Source organism: Nipponia nippon, unplaced genomic scaffold (genome assembly GCF_047370975.1).
Source record: "Nipponia nippon isolate SJK-2023a ecotype South Korea unplaced genomic scaffold, ASM4737097v1 scaffold_9, whole genome shotgun sequence".
NCBI lineage: Eukaryota > Metazoa > Chordata > Aves > Pelecaniformes > Threskiornithidae > Nipponia > Nipponia nippon.
Window position 1 is genome coordinate 42,853,770 of NW_028262413.1, and position 17,875 is coordinate 42,871,644.

The 17,875-nt window shown below is 40.5% G+C and overlaps 1 long non-coding RNA gene across 1 annotated transcript in view; it reads left to right on the top strand.

Annotated features, from left to right (window-relative positions):
- LOC148050297 (uncharacterized) overlaps nucleotides 1-13,973 on the top strand; it is a 124,894-nt gene extending 110,921 nt beyond the window's left edge. Inside the window, exons 5-7 of the long non-coding RNA XR_015701405.1 lie at nucleotides 9,277-9,389; nucleotides 9,621-10,425; nucleotides 12,559-13,973. This is a non-coding gene — a long non-coding RNA (uncharacterized LOC148050297). The remainder of the gene's footprint in view (nucleotides 1-9,276; nucleotides 9,390-9,620; nucleotides 10,426-12,558) is intronic.
- Nucleotides 13,974-17,875: the final 3,902 nt, after the last annotated feature.

Sequence of the window (17,875 nt, forward strand, 5' to 3'; positions counted from 1 at the left end):
TTTTCTTTTTCCTGATTTAAAATTATTTTGTTGGGCTGATGTTAAACATCTGCCTCTTTCTCTGCTCTCCTCCCTATCCCACCTCCTGAGATGGTTTTATTTCATGGGTGAATTAAATGGTTTGGGGAGCTAAAGAACCCAATTTGTAATGTGCTTTAGGGACTTTCAGAATGAGAAGCAGGGATTGCAGTAGAGTATTTAGTTATTAGTGTTTCCATATTTCTTTCCCTTGATCTACCTGTCCCATCATGTTGTCAGAGCTTCACAGCTGAGATTTGAGGCAATAATGGTGAAAGCTGGAACATGTGAGCCCTATTTAGGCCCAGCACCATCATATTTCTGGACTGAATCTAAGCCTAATTGAAAAGGCAAGTGGATATCTCTGGCAAAAGAAAAACATGGCCATCATAGGCTTTACCAAGTTCAGTTTAACACAGTAGAATGTGCTCTGGCATCTTTGGTTTCCATTTTAAATATAAAATTAAAGACATATTTCCTCTGTTATAGGTTTTAGGGATGATTTACAAACCAAAAAAGACTCTACGGCACTCCAAGGTCTGGCCCTTGTGATGCCAGGGAATAAGTCTCTGCTCATCTTAGTGTCATCTCTGCAACACTTTGTGCAAGCCTGCTTACATACTGCCGTGTGGGCAGCTTGTATAGTTGTCACCATTCCTCATTGCACCTCTGATCTCTTCTTATGTGTTTCCTATTGCTCCTGAATAGTTCAAGAAATAAAAACTCTTTGCAAACAAGTTCCAAAGGATTAGAGCTGAGTTTTGGATTGGAGACCCATGGAGGTGGGATGAGAGGATTTTGTCTGAGCCCCATTTCTTCACTGCTGCCACAAGCGCAAGTAGCTTTGAGACATTCTCTTTAGAAGGTCAAAATGCTCCAAAACTTTCAGGCAAAACTCAATCTATTTCCATCTTCTGAGATCTTTTTCAATCATCACTGTTATTTCAGATGTATTTCTTTCCGTGACTATCCATTTTCAGTTTAGAAATTGCAGAGGACTTTTTTTATAGTCGATACTCCTTTTTGTTAGTTTGAACCACCATGTGATGATTGTCATGTGCACTTCAGAATACAGTTTATGGGAAAATTTTGCCTTCAGTAATAGTTTTACCAAGAAGAATTTCCCTTATTAATTGATTGAACAAGTTTAATTGATTCTTTAATGGAATGTCAAAAATTGATACCCATTCTAGAAATCTAAATCCACTTCTTGTGGTCTTTGACAAAGCCCTTTGGATTTATTTGTGTCTGATGCATTTTAGTGTCCTCATTGCTTACCGAGCAAAGACTCTGCTATGAATCAAGCACATTTTGGGAAAAGTTATTACAAAATAAAAAATTCTGGAGATCCTCAAATTGAAGAAAGATGGTCTGATAGCAGGCAGACTGAGCACTGGATGGCTCCTTTTGAAGACCTCGTCTGTCAACTAGGAATTGGCACAGGCAGCCCTTGGATTACAGTGGAATTCTAAGCACACTCTTCTCACAGCGGTGGCACAATTGTTTTGAAACTAGGCAGATCTTCTGTGTTTACTATCTGGCAGGTTCTGTGTTTTTGGCTGGCAGCCACGTTGAAATGTGTTTAGTTTTAATTGACAGCCATGGTCAACACTGCAGATCCCAGGTAGGTACTGCTAACCCTGACAAGGCAAGGCAGAAAGAGACAGCAGGCTTGTATTCCAGCTAGCTGGAGACTCAGTCTTTGAGAAAGCAAAGGCACTTTGCCTCTAGACAATTCACTCTCAGGAACTCAATCTTCAGTCTCATATTCCACCTCAGCACCTCTTTGTAAGCAGCCCACAGCCACAGCAGCTGTAAGCTGTTGCAAGCAAAATGATTTTGTGATCAGCTTTGATGCAATGGGAAGCCAGGTGCTAGTATTCTTGCACGAGAGATCTTATTAGAGCAGAGAGACATCCAGAGTTGTATTTTCTTGGATTTGAGACTTGAAAGCAAGAACAGTTACACACAGACCTGTAGTTTAAAATATAAGAGACATTCCAAAAGTGCATATGGTTAGATTTATGTAAGTCACAGTTTGTAATGGTTTAGATTTAACCTCCTAGTCCTTGTGAGAGAGTTTCAGCCTCGCTCTCAAGAGAGTAAGAGAGTAACACAGAACATTTACAAAAGTAAAAAAAAAAAAAGAATAGCATATGCATAGACTTATGATGGCTTAGTCATGACATCTAATTAGGGACAGCAATGATTTCTGTGAACCACAAAAACATTAGTTTCAGTTGGCATAAAATTCCACAGAATAATACTTGCAACTGTCTCTCAGTCTATCTGTCTCTCTGTCTATCAGTCTCGCTCATATGCTTTATTATTACTGATGCATTCCTTCTCATGTTATTGTCTTCCTTATAATTTCTCAAGGAATTCTTTAACTTCCCCCTTAAGTGCCTTACATTTCAAGTGGCTGCTTAACAGAGCTCCATGGTAAAGGGACTTGTATTTATGGAGAAAAGTTTGCACCCAGGTATCAGGACAACATGCTTCCTATCAGTGTTTAGGTCTTATCCTTATTAACAGTTTATGCCTCTGACAGAGAAAAAGAAACAGCATCGTTAGATACTACCAAAGAGGACACTGAAGGTAGAGATTTACTGTGCCAAAGAGAGTAAAGGGCATTCAGGGTGTCGCCTGGGAGTAAACGGGACGGTTGTTCCATCCCTGTGTCGTGGGATGCCTCCAGTGAGAAAGTAAGCCAGACCCTGACACGGTCAATGACAGCTTCAGAACGTGACTTCTGTGAATCAAGATATTCCCCAGCCTCCAGATAAAATTATTGGTAGTATCTCTGCAGAGAGACATCTTCGGAACAGCACAGCATTTATGAATTTGGATTATTTCTGAGAGCTGTTTTTTCAATCTGGGAGAAGTTGAAGAATATCCCCCAGTTGTTCATTTTTAATGGAGCTGCAGGATCAAGGTGGAGACCTGGCTGTTCCAAACTTTCCAAAAGGCATTTCCAATAGTAGAGTAGCCCTATTTTCTCCTTCAACAGGTCTTTAAACTGTGCAGTACTTGTTCATCAGCCTCAGACTTTGATTTGGCACTGCTATGTCGTGCAGATGTAGCAATCACATTTGCGAGCCTGGAACTAATTAAAAATGGAATATTTTAGATCAGTCATGGTGAGTGTGGCCAGATTTACAGGGAGAACACAAGGGAGCTTAAGGAGCAGAGTGACCTAGCCTTTTAAAAATGTTCTTCCTTCAACATTGGTACATTACCTACAGGCCAATTGGGTTGGTCCTTTACAGCACTGTCTTTATGCACCCTCAGGCTGGTTAAAGTGGAGCTTTAAGGAGACACAGGCATTGCACGGTTTGCTACATTCCAGATTCATGGAGAATCATCTCTAAAATCTGCCTGGCATGACATTGCTTTTTTAATTCACTTTTTTAAGAAGGCATATCTGCCAAGCCTGTCCATCAGTTTAACAGGAGACAATAAGTTAAAGGCAGTGGGGAATAGAAAAATCAGGAGATCAGAACGAAAACAGGTGAGGAGATAGATGTGGCTCTAGCCCTGTAGCAACCATATGCCTGATAGCTGCAGAGAATGGGGTAGGGCCATCAAAGGTAATACCGTTACCTAAAATTTGGAGGCTGCACTGATTTCCATGAACCTCTCCAATCCTATGAACTGGGTTTGTGAGTGACTGAAGAGAGAGCTCGCCTGCAGACAGCGCTGCAGGGTCTTTGGGGAGGAAAGATTATCCACAGAGCAGTTATATGGTGGGTCACCATCATTTTCTCCTTGCTCAGCTCAACATTTTCTAGGCTTTGCTGCTCCTGGCTGCCAGCTCTGCACCTGCTCTGTGCTGAGTCAAGCTTAGAAACAAAGAAAAAAACCCTATGATCTCTCCCACGGTGTAGTCAGGGCTCATTACGGATCAGTGCTTTTTCCCTTTGCAGCTCACCAACAGCTTGCTCTAGCTGTGACTGGCAATTGGTGTGCCACGACACCAGTCACACACCAATTACACCACTCATCACGGTCTGGTGGGGACATCGGGTTCCTGTCACCACTGCTTTGTGTCACCTGGTTGTCTCTTGGGCAGCACCCAGCTGCGAGTGCCTTGAGTCAGGATCTCTTAACTGTGTGCAGACTCTCTAATGGGCTATTTGATTACATCCTTGGGAGACTGCCTCTGAGCAAACAAATAAATGACAATAATAAGGCTGTGGCTTAGATGTTGCAGCTACTGGAGCACAGAAAGCTTACCTGTAGGTTGGCATTCAGATTTGACATTCCTTGTGTGACGCTCAGACGGCAAAGCCTGTTACTGGTTTGTATATAGAAAGGTGACTTTTCAGTCATGGTCTCCCACAAAAGTTTGTGATTTGCAAACCCCAAGATAAACAGATAATTTAGCATCATACAGTGATTTTTTTTTTTCTTTTAATCCCAAAAGAGCTTTAAAATTAATTTGTAGACAAACTGGTAAAGTGTTGAATGCAGGTGGAGGCACTATGGCGAGGAGGAGGTTGGGGGGTGTCTCCAGCCATTTGCACCTAGCTTTTCACTCTAAGGGACACACTGTCACCAAAAGGCCCCATGTGGTTCTGCTGAGGGTATCCAGCAAATACCTCAGTTTATCAGCCCGCCTTAAAGAAAAATAAATAACAAATCAACTTTTCTTAAACATGGCATGGCTTGCAGTCTCTGCAAGGGGTTCTTTGCAGCATGGCTTATATTACCATTAAAATGATTTAACTGGAACCTCTGCTCAGCAGCATTGTAGGTGACATGTTCCCTAGCTGCGGTGTATCCAAACAGATTGTTGCAAGGCCTTGAATAAACATTTTGTAAGCTTAGCTCTGAAGCAATTTACATCAAGCAGCATTTATTTCATGGGTGCCAACTAGTTCTTGTGTATTCCTGACAGAGCAGGCAATGTTTTTTCTCAAATCTGGTGGGTGTAAACAGAATACCTATTAATAATGCGACAGGAACCTAACTGAATGCAATATTTATGGCTCATGCATATGAAAGTCTCATAGCTAGTTTGCTTATAAAGAGCTCATGAATTCTGTGGTTAATGTTTGAAATCAGTAAGAGAACAAGAATAATTTTAAACATTTTTCTCACAGGCATACCTACCCACACACTTTCATTCCTAATGTAATATGAAGGATTGATGCTTTTGTCAGAATAGGCTGAATGCAGAGCTCATCAAAGCTGGTCCATCCATTGATTTCAAGAGGTTTAGCACTAGGGTCAATACAATGTAGCGAAGAATTAAACTAAAGCATTCAAAATCTAGCAAAAGGAGCAAATTCCCAGGGCCCTTAAATTATTCTTGCATGTTACTATGGTGAAATCTCAAGTTCATCCATTGATGTCAGTGACGAGTTTAAACTGTGCTGAAACGGAGCAGAACCAGGTCTTGGCTGGCGTGGCAGTCATTAGGTGGCGAGTTGTGTGCTAAGCACCTTAAAACTGAACCTCGTCCAAACCCCAAGTCTGCAGAATGGAGATGGAAATTTTGTGAAGCGAGGCTTCAGTTTGAGTATTCTTGCTCCTTTTTGCTTTCACACAAATTAGCAGAGTTCTAAAAACAGCTTCTAACGCTCATTTCTACTGGCACGGCCGCTATTCATCGTGTCCAGAAAGAGGAATGGAAAGACACGACAGAATTGGCAATGATTCTGAGCCATGGAGTTTGGATCTAAACCCTGATCCAAATTTTGCTAAAGAACAGGAGGTTTTTTTTGTATCTGGAGGTTTCATTTAATCTCTTGTACGTGCCTGGAAAATCCATAGCGCTGGAATATGGCTTTTTCTCAATGGATGCGATCTATCGGATCTGGTGCTCTGGGGTGACTGGCCTGGTGAGGAAACTTTTAACCTGGGAAGAGAGTGGCCTAAGCAGCAGCAGCATCTGCAGGGGAAAGGGGTCTCCAGCCATGAGAACCAGGAAGGCAAAGAATATTCCGAGCTTTCCCAAACATGGCCCAGCTTGAATGTCTCATCTAGCTATTTTCCAGAACAGTCTTTTTTTTCATTTGTTCAGTCAGCTGGAGGAGGTATAGTACTTAAAACCTGATTCACAAATGCTCCCCTGAATAGGCTGGAAACTTTAGTCAGCATGAAGATTTTGGTCACTTTGTGATTAATACTTGCCCGGTATTTTTTTTTTTTTTAATGAGTTGCAACTCATTAAACTCATTAAACTCATTGTTTTCAACCAAATATTTGCACCTGGAAGTGCATTTATTATCATTTACAATTTGCTGGGTTTTTTTAGTTTTAAGCTCTTCAGTCTCTCCAGTCAAGAAACAGAAATACTAGCGTGTGATTGAGCCAACCAGTATAAACATTATTATTAAAATCAACTAACAAAATATTATACTGTACAATTTACAAAAAGACAACAGATTGGCAATTGCTTGTCCAAACTGTATGGTAAGTATATTCCAGTAATGAGCGGCTTAGCAGAAAACAGGAGAGAAAAGACCACAAATAAAATCAATATTATTATAAATATTATTTACCACAAGTAATTTGAAAAGCTCCGTTTTCATCCAAAACATTTGTTTTAAATTATATGCTGACATATTCTGGAAATAACTATGATAGACTATTTTTAAATTAGTAGTACACAAAGGAGTTTTTTCTTTATGTCCTTTTTCACATCAACAGTTTCTGATTTCTGACGTGCTAAAATAGACTTGGATAGGAGTTTATGTGTGTGTGTGTATGTACGTATGTAGCCACTTTTATTTATTTATTTTCTGGTTTGGACTACAGAATCGTGTGCTTTGGGAAGCAGGTGGTTTCCAGCATTTGAAGAGATCTGCATGTTAGATGAGTTATGTTTTGTATTGCAGGGAAGTATTGCTACATGTATTTTCATGACATTCCTTTCAGGCATCTTTTTGGGTTCATTTCCAAAATGCTATGAAAAAGTGATTTGCTTTCAGAAAAGAATTGCTCAGCTAAAAATAATAAATATGTTATAGCTAATGTGGAAACTAAATATGTCAGAGGTGATGTGGAAAACATTGGAACAGACTGAGCTGAAAGGATATATGATCCCAAGACGGAGTCAAACGAAGCTGTTGCAGAAAGTCTGACTTTTACCAGAGTCAGGGCAGTTTGGAAACCTCAGATGAAAGACCCTTGCTTCCCATGGAGGATTCAGGAGAACCAAGAGACTTTCTACTGGCTTGAGTCAGTTGCTGCCTGGCCAACATATCCTCACACTACCCCTTTCTGGGTGAAGGATCCAAATGTCAGTGCTGCCCCAAGCCCTGCACCCCCATTATGGGATGGCCAAGTGTCCCACAGAGGCACGTGCAAGCTGGGAACACCATGTACTTATAGTTTCTGTGGCAAACACACACCTGTGTCCAGGATGAGCATTTCGTATGTCATATGTGTATGTTGTTTTACCACCAAATATCACGTTGGCTAAAGGTTGACAGACAGCTCTGATGGGTGTCATCTCTGCTTTTGAGAGCATTCATCTTACCAGATTTCTCAGATCAATTCTCCAGTTTGGTGACCAAAATGAAAATTAAACATCCTACCCACCAGGAAAACTGATTTGCAAATACATTTTTAACCCCAGAGCAATCTTTTACTTGGAAACTTAATTGTGTTCCTTTAAGAAGATGTAATTAAGTATCCTCGTGGCAGACCATCAGTTTTTACAAAGCATCTCTAGAGCAGATAGACATCATTACTAATACAATTCTTGGAGGTGCAGGCAGGAAAATAAATTGGTTGTCATTGGGACATCATCAATATAATGAACATCTGACATGTAGACTGTTTGTTTCAGCTGAAGCAGACATAGATGAGGGGGAAAAATTGTTAATAAGAACAGCAGACAGGACATTGCAGACTGTATCTGTCTCATGAAATGTTATTTGCTGCCAACACATCACAGTAAAGAAAGTCTGGTCTACCTGGGAATAGATGAGAAAAATAAAGTGAAGAGACACTTTCAGGTATGTCCTGAGAAGCTCTGCTGGATAACGCAGTTTGAATCTTCGACTTTTTTTTTATTGCATCTCAGTAGCTACTTTCATTTCAGGCAGGAAATTGGTAGTTTGCCTGTCTTTTATTTCCATTTATCACTACAGCAAAATTGAACCTTTGATTTTTGAAACTATACTGTCTCCAAGAGAAATCAGTAGCTAACATTGTCATTCAGACAAATACAAAGCAGAGCTGGTTCAAGTTTTGCAAAGCCTACGGGGAAATTTTGACATGCAGAAATGAATACCCAAATGCCCTCAGCTGCCTCGGGGATTTCCGGCAGCATCTGCAGGATGCGGGGGAAAAATTCCAGGGTTGAAAACAGCTGAAAATATTCTATGATAGTGTCCCAGCTCAGCACTCTTTAGTCTTACTTGTCTTACGTGGATTTAAGCATGTGTTTATTGTTAAGGGTAGATGTTAAATTCAACAGGAACCCACTGCTTTTCTAAGCAGGACCCTTTCTGATTCGTGAATTATTTGGAAAGTGAACCTAGACTCTTTCAAGTCTTTTCTTCCAATATTCATTAACAAGTTTGGACAACATACGCTCTTTGATTCAACTGTTTCCTACTCAATTTACGTGATGGGTGAATTAAACCACACAATATAATTCCTTTTCCCAGTTTTAGATGACTGAAACACTGAAGGAGAAAATTTTCACTTTGTTTATTTGGAAGAGTTTTGAATGAATGGTTACTCATGTCAAAGGGATTAGCGAAGGGATTTATCAACATACTCGCACAGATCTGCACTTGCCGGGACATGTGTTAGCTAAAACTCCACAAGTCAGAGCAAACTACAAGCAATGCCATGAGAAAGTATCCTTATGCCACTAGAGCAGCTCGTGAAATGCATTTGGCCAGAGAAAGCATGGTAGACAATGTCAAAGTTTACGTGGAACATGAAAGAGGTAGCCAAACCCCAACAGGATCAAAAGTTCAGATAAACAGCCTAACGCTCAGATACTAGCGTGAATGCTCTCCAAACCTACCCGAGCCATCTGGGCCCAGCTTATTAACCTAGTAGTGTCATGAGAAATGGTTTTCTCACAAGGTTTCTGATGCTTCCTGTTGTTTGACAGGCAGGAAATACCATCAGAAGAGCCTTTCTTGCTGGAGTTCATCATTTTCGGTACGAGAGGGAATCAGGAAGTGCAGAGGCAGCACGAAAATGAAAAACAGCATGCTGGGGTTGGGATGGGGGGGCAGAAGGGATATCGAGAAGGAAAGCTAATCAAGTTTTCTAATGCCACAGAAACAGGCTGGCTTTGAGAGGTATCAGCACACGTGAGAACGGGCTGCTGCATCGGGCAGTAGCAGGATGTGCTTCTGGAAGAGCGGCTCGCCCCACCCCTTGGTCCAGCCCAGGTAATAACATTTCCCTGCAACTGGGGAATGCGGCAGGATGAGACACTGTTGAAATGAGAAGCTGCAAATGCAGCTCTAAAAAGACACTGTAGCTCTGAAAAGAATATTCCTTGTAAGGATCCCAAATCAGTAACATTAATCTTGATGCTGTTGTTGCTTCGCAATGTATCTGGCATCCTGGAAAGGCTCATCATCCATTGTTTTATTATTATCTTTTTTTTATTTTGCAAGGCTCTAATTAAAAACCGGGCTACCTGCTAGCCTATGTGGCATCGCCTCATTGCTCCCGGGTGACAGGACAGCAGCAATCACCTCTGATGACGGATTTGGCTGTGTACGGCTCTGCTGTTTTGCTACAGCATGAACAAAAGGAGGATTTTTTGTGTGCAAGTCTGAGGCTGTGTACACATGTGCGTGAACTCTCCAGAAGCAAACAACTAGCCTTTATAAAGCCAAATTCCAAGGAAGAAACCAGCTCAGCAGCTGTGAAAGGTGTCTCTGTATTTCATTGTTGATGAAAGTACAACCCACAGTGACTCAAACCTCAGGATGTGGTGAGAAGCTAAGAAGAAAAGAAAGATAGAGAGTGGGGGAGAAAGGGGGAAAAAAACCTTCTCAGGATGAGGAGTTCAGACATGCCAGATTTCTTTGGCGCAGACATTGCTGTCGTGAGCCTTGCAGACATCTAATGTTTGATTCCCCGCTTTCTTTTCACTTGGCACTGAGTGTGAAGATTTTGAAAACAGTATCACAAAGTGTTTTAAATTGCAAAGCTGACCTGTGAGTGCCATAAACAGCATCTCCTTCATATGCTACAAGTTGACAGTGCAGGCAGGAACCTGCCATGTGAGAGCTGTCACCAATCTGTCATTAACCTGCATCTACTCACTGTGACATAAACGTCGATGATCATTTTCCTCCACTCCAGCCCTTTCTTGAACTCTTCTGGGAAAGCAGAAGGCAGCTGCCTGAAGGACAGGGACTTGGCTTGGAAAAAGGGAAAGGGAAAATCTAGTGTGGAAGCTGAATGCTAAAAGTAAGCATTGATTTCCTATCAGAGAGGTGAAGTGTTCAAATTTGCTACGCTGCTTTGGCTTGAAAGGCATTTATCCAGTCATTGGGACAACCAGGTGTGCTGTGTTCAGATGAGATAACGCTTCAGGATTTGTTCTGAGGCCCCAGATTTTACTTCACCAGCTTCGGCCATCTGGCTTAGGCACACTTCTTGCTGAAGCAGCAGGAGTGACTTGAAGCTTGGTGGCCTCAGTGTTTCTCCTGTGATGCTGTTGTCAGATAGTTAGCTATAGAAGCACTAGTTCAGGCATAAGAACAAAACTATCCTGTAGCAGATAGTACCTAACTAGCAGAACAGGTCTTTTTTCTATTGAATATGTGTTTTCCTTCACTTGCAGTGAAAGAGGAGTGCAGCCACAATATGAATGAAGTGAGAGCAGAATGAGGTAGGGGACAAAGAAAATAAGAAATGAAGTAAATCGCGTGAAGGCTGTATGGGCTTGTCTCTAGCATTTACTGATAGGAATAATACAGGATCTCCTGTCAGGTCTAATCAAACCTGTTGAGTTGACAGATGCTGATTCAGCACTGAGACACAGTGCCCGCTCTTCAGAGGAGGATTTACAAAGGTCAACTTGAGCCTCCACAGCAGTGATTTTCACAGGAATCCAGGAGCTACTCAGACAAGGCACATGGAACATAACTAAGAAAAATAAGGCTATTATTGATAGAATTACATTGCTACACCTCCTCCATGAGGCCATTACAGAAGCCCAAGAGGCCTACAGCTGGAGAGAGGTTGAAAATTAATGTTCCGTTGTCAGTGAAGAGGAGTCCGGCTTCAAAGGCTGTTTCAGAGCAGGAGCCAAACCTCTACAACAACTTCACTGATGATGACGAGAGTGGGACTTCAGTGTCCCTGGGGGAAGGTCTGCCTTTGAGAATAGCAGGTTGTGTCCGGTCTTTTTCAACCTCCAAAGAGTTTGAACAAGTTGTTTGAGATCTGAGTGGTTGGAAAGGACCAGATACAGGAATAATTGCAGTGGTGCTACCTGGGCACCTCGGCAGTCACTGACACCTGATCTATGCCATGCATTGTGGTCTTTGGTCTTTATTGACTGATCGTTCAGAGACACTGACTGCAACTACTCAGGAGCATATCACATGCAGGTCCTCCAGGGACTGCTTGCAGTGGGCATGGGGAGAAGCGATAGCCTTGGCATAAGCAGAAATGTGAGCTAGCTACTGCTACTTGCTGCTGCTTTGCTTTTGGCTCAGCGCTGAAGCATTGTAACAGCACTTTACAAAACTAAATGAAAAATATTCATTTTAACATTCAATATTCAAATGTTCTTATACACATATGCACTTATGTATGTGTGTGTGGATACAACACATATATAACATAAACATGTTCGTTTATCAGTGCATTTCCTGAATGGCTGTGTTTTTTAATAGTGCTATCCCTTTATCTCCACAAATGAATAACATTATTAGATCTGATTGCTAATTATATTCTGAAGACCAAGAAACCCCTGAACATTTCTGGATGTCTTTAATTAGAATAAAAGCCAAACAAAACAACCAAAAGAAAACAAAGTGGTTGATGGAGTCTCGCTACCCACTTGCTGTTGGTTAGGAGTAGAACTGGGTAAATTAGTCATTGCAAACATTTGATGATTTTAGACCTGTCTAACTTTTCTCTGCAAACAGGCTGTATTTGTTGTACATATTTATATTCTTTGAAATTTTTTATACATATTTTGTGTAAACATGTTTCAACGCACTGGATGGTAAAGTAGTTTGCTACTGTATTCAGGGCTGTTAGCGGTATCTGTGTGACATTTGGTAGGTCTTGTAAATCATGTGGTGCTGTATATGCTTATACTTGAATAACTGAAAACACCATAAAACACGAGTGGAAAAAATCAGAGATTTTTAGGTGATCACATAGGCACTTGCCTAAATTCTTGCAAGGATGCAAGACTGGACAGCATGACCCTGTGTTGTTTTAGTAAAAAGGAATGGGTGGTTTTAATCCCTCATAAATGTTTTTTTCCAAATTATGATGAGGTTTTAGTTAATTATTAATGGTGTAATGCATGTTCAAAGATATTTTACCTTTATTCATTTCTTGTTCTGATGATTTTCATAGCAACAAAGTAGCACCTTGCTGTAATGCAACTGCCTCTGGGGTGAAGCATTTCTGGTTAACTCCAGCACAGAAGCAAATCACATCTGTGTCTTAGACAAAGAAGCAAAATCAGGAAAGGAGAATTGGATGGAGAGGAAGAATTTGACTTCGGAGGAAACACTTCTGAAAGTACCATGAGATCTTCAAGAAAGCAGCGGGATCGGAGCTCTCATTGTATGTGAATTGCCTGAACTGCATGAGTGAGCTTTAAGGAGAGCAGTAATGAAAGAATAAAATGGCTTACAGGGTGCATCAGCCTGTTTTACAAATGGTTTCACCTTCTTTGACTGTTGATACCCAACAGTGATGTACAATTACTTCATGTCCTAGTTGTTTTGTTGTATCTGAAACACAAAGCCTTCACTTTAAACCTGGTTAAAGAATAAAACAAGAGAATGCAACAATTTCTGAATTAATCATTAGCTCAGCAGCAGGGTTTTCTCAGTCTGTTTTGAGAGAAGAAAAAAATGTTTAAAAAAAAAAAGTAGTTTAAACTTTTGCCTCAAGCGCTGGAAAACTATTTTTCAGGCTGTTTAACTTTTGTCATTCTCAGTGCATCTGTTCAAATTAGCTTCAGACAGTGAAATAAGTAGGAAATATTGCCGAAGGCTCCTTGGTTTTGTCAGAAGGGACTTTTAAAAAAGTGGAGGAGAAGAAGAAGGAAACCTGATTCACAAAGGCCTGCTCAGTCCACGAAGGCCTGCTTTTTTGCTGACATAAAATCAAAACTGACTGAGGTTAAGTTCATTCAATCATCACAAACACCCCAGTGTACAAGAAAACCCATAAAGTGATGATACTGGATTAAAAGTTCAAGAGAAGACGTGGTGTGAACTTCCCCAGGTTTGAATTCAAAGTTTCAGCAAAGGAAAAAGAATGCCAAGTAAGTCTACGAAACAGGTTCAGAGAGGGGGGAAAGAAAAGATTTGCTCACAGTACAGAATGGCAAAGCAGCCAAGGTATTTGCTGTGACAGATGTCCTACCGTATCCTATGGGCTGTACATTAAGATCTTCATATGTCTTCATGTTAGAAGTGAATGTTGTTTCTAGAGAGCCAAATGAAGGGAGAGCTTGGACATTCATACATCTTAGCCACAGCTCAGTAGAGCATCTCTCCTCAGGCAGCACTTTAAGCAATTCTGCCCTAATAAACTCTGTTCATGACAAAATCCTGGTTACTTGGTTCCTTTTCTCTTAGTGTACTACCAGACCATGGAAGCATCTTTGTTTTCAGACTCATTTCTGTACCAGTCTCCTCTCTGCCCATTTTGCTGAGAAAACCCTTCATCATCTGCAATGATATAAAATATTTGTATAACAGTGATATGTTACATATATACATGCCCACGGCAAGATGCAATAGCATCTCCTCGTCTTAAAGTCTTTCCCTGCTCCCTGCTGTCCATGGTTTTATTCCTGGTGGGTTGGCAAAGCCTCTTCAATCTCTGTGTTTGCAGTAGATGAGAAGTACACTGGCCACTCACAGATGGTGATGGTTCTTGTGTAGGTGTCCTACGTATTCTAACCAACCAATCAACCAACAACCTACCTGAAAATGAGCAAGGTAAAGCAAGACCATCCAGGCTGAGATGTCCCTAGAGCTATTCCCGTCTTTCCTCTATAGATCTTCTGGCCCTGCTGGCAGTGTGGTCCCAAGGCTTCTGGCAAGGCAATTTCATTTCTCCCAGTCTTTGCAACAGTCTTGCTTTTCTGGATGTATGTCTGTGACCACCTGGTAGGGTAAGGGACCCATCTGTGACACAGATGAACACATGCAATGAATGAGCTACTAATTTAATATGGTGGTTAAGGAGGTTAATTTCTGATACCAGCTCTTTACAAGCAAGAAGTTGACATTACTCTCTACCCCCAGTCTGTTTCCATTTCTACTCCCAGTAGTTTACTTCTTTCCCTCAGTCACATCCTTTCCTAAATGGTCTCTAGTACCTGGTATTTAATCCACGTGTTGTTCCCCTGTATCCTCTGTATGCATGAATTAAACTGTTATCAACAAGAGGAGCTTATCTCTTCTCCTTTATTGAATCTGGAGTTTGCTAATACATCCATTACCCTATATCACAGAAAACAATTAAACAAATGTGTTTGTTCATAAAAGAATCAGTTTATCTTGGTTAAATGTTTGTATCTTGCAGCACAAAGCCTTGCACAGCACGCTTCTGGTCCAGGGTCCTCCTGGAGCACCAATAACATCCTTTAGATCAAGCATGAATGGCATTCCTGTAAATGACTTCATTTAAAATATTAATTTTGTGTCACAAACATATCTTGCTACCACTGATGATTTTTCTCTAAAAGTTAAATTCAAAAATATCTAAAATCGGCATGAAAATATACAGACAAAAGAGACTTAATCATGTTTTTGTCTAATTTGCACTTCTAGGATATTTTGTGAGAAATTAAAATGCACTTCACAGCTCTCTGGCATGCACTACAACTACAATCAACATTTCTAAGTATCATAATAATGATGATGATGATAATGATGATAATGATAATGATGGCCACTGCTTCCCACCTATTTGCTGCAGGAAAAGAGCTGACTGCAACAGGATGTACTATGAGTTAGATTTATTCCTAGATTTATTCCTCTCCTCTCTAGAGGTAAAATAGGTCAATATTCTATTAAAGTCCAAACATTATTAACTTTGTTTCCCCATATATTTTGATATTCCAGTGAAAAAGCCCCATGAAAATCAAAATTGAACTTCAGAAAAATGATCTATATCTCAGGTGTAATTTTTAAAGTTTTCTCAACCCATGTTCTCCTTTTTTTCCTCTTCTCCAGGGTGCCTGTGTGGGTGCTCTTTGCTTTCTCAACAGCAAGAAAAAGGAAAACAAAAACTGAGGACTCAAAATGGAAGAAAACAAAGCAGATCCTGGCGCTTGTGGTTATTTTCATTGGGAAGAAAAACCCATAATGTCTTTCCCCAAAAAACAAATAAACATTGATATTATTATTTATCGCAATAACAACCCCTTTTTGACAAGTGCTGCTCTGGAAAAGTGTGCCTTTCCTGGAGTTGTGTTGGAAGCCATGCACTCCAAAATCTTAGTCCTTTCTTTGGGACAAGAAAAGAAAACACTGAACTGCCAGCATGTGAGGGTATTTTCTGGGTAGAGCAAAGCTCTTAGTAGGCAGCCACATATATTAAAGCAGAACGACTATAAATGCCTTGTCCATTTATTCTGATTGCTCTAACAGAGAGCATTCACTGGTTTATGCTGCCTACTCTGACAGAAGAGAAACTGCAGTAAAGGAAAGAAATTCTTCCATGTCCAAGGTTCAGGCAATCTGTAAGAAAGAATGAAAATGACACAGAGAAATGAGTATCTCATTTCAGCAAGGCCTGAATCATTATCCTCAACATTTTGGATGATTCGGCATGTTTCCTGGCTTTTTTTTTTTTTTAATTACAAGGAGTGTTTCTGTGAAAATGAAAGCACGAGGACCTGAGCTTATTTGTGCCTCTCACTTCTTTCTCTGCTGTACTTGAAGCTGTAGGCTTATTTTTCCTCTTGTTGACTTTAGGATAAATCGGGTGTAGGTGCATTGGAGGTCCAGTACTGGAGAAATGCTGGTGTGAAACTGGGCTGAGTAGAGACACATCACTTACTGGGTGTTACATGTCTCCAGATCACTGCAGAGACTACAGGCTGGGAATAAGTAGCACGTTGAAAAATCCCTAAGAAACACAGCAACTTTTTAGATGAAAGGGCTGGACATCGGTGTTAATGGCCAGGGCAATGAATAGAAGGGAAACAAATATTATCGCAAATCAGAATCCCTTCCAAGGAGCAGCCTTTCTTCTTTCCCCAGCCTGTATGTGGAAATCTATTACTCCTCATTGGAAAATAAAGCTGTGAACGCATTACTAAAAACTGGACCGATCGATGTCTTAACCTTTTCATTTAAACATGAGAACAGAATTTTTAGGATTAAGCATATTAATTGTTCCACTGATATATGATATTCGCTATTGAGGGTCAAATGTTTGAAAGCAGTCTCAATTTTTTTTACTCACAATCTGCTACAGAAGCAATTAATTATAAGCACAAACTGGAGGCAAGAGGAGAGAGAGAAAAGGAGCAGCTGGAGTAGGTAGCAAAAAGAGAGAAGGAGGAGGAAATGAAATGGAAAAATACACATAACCACGTTTGCTATAGAGGTAACAAGGAGAAAAGTATGAACTTGGGTTCTTTGAAAATGTTCTTGTTGACAGGAATCTGGAATTTTTATTCACCATCAGTTCTTTCTCCAAAAATATCACTTTTTACTTGAAATCTCAATATTTCATATAATTTACATCCTAGGGAATCTTCATTTCCTGCACTTCCCCCAGATGTGTGGGATGAGAGCTAAAATATCTAGATTTTATAAAAAAGGAATGAAAACTCCAAATCCATAGCAAATATCACTGATAACGTACAAAATGATAAAATCATGTTTTCATGCTCTTATGAGGTTGGGTTGCTTTTTTTTCATCCTGCCAGTCATTTCCTCTTTGAGGTACTCTGAGGGAGCGTAAACAACGGCATCAGATAAATGGCTAGCAGAGGCTAGAAATGGCTAGAACAAAAATAATGATAGCTCAGACTGCCTGTTTGCTCTATGCTTTGCCAGTGCTACAGCTCACTTTTATGGAGTTAATTATTATATTGTGAATATTGTTTGTCAAGAACTGTTCACAGGAGCCCTCACCACCCCAGAGCTGTGTAGCGGCACTTTCAGGCAAAAATCACAGTTATGGAGCTAAAATGGCGGACATTTTAAACAATTGCTTGAAAACTAAGTATGCAGTCAAAGTTATAGGTAAAAAGCCTGAATGAGCATGAAAGATATCCCTCGAATTAAGGAAATCGTGTCCAGATGAAGAGGTCACTTCATCTGCAAGCCTTAGGCATTGCATGGATAATAATCCCCAGGTTCAAGCGTTAACAGGAGAATAAAAGACAAATGGACATATCTGCCATTTGTTTCCAAATAAATGCAAGTTTATTATGCACAAAACCTTCACCTTGTCTCAACAGGCAGATCCTAGAGGGTAATTTCAAGGCAGTTTTCCCTGGTGAGTGTTCCCTCCAGATTTATGTGGGGTTCTGCTTCACCTCTTCAAGATATAGCATCGGGCTGTTCAGAGGCTGGCTGGTGCTTTGTACTTAATGCTACTACTTTTGGTGAACAAAGCTCTTTTTGTAACAATTCCACACATGTTTCTTGTAAAGAGATTTCTTTAAGTTAACAGAAAGACCTACAGT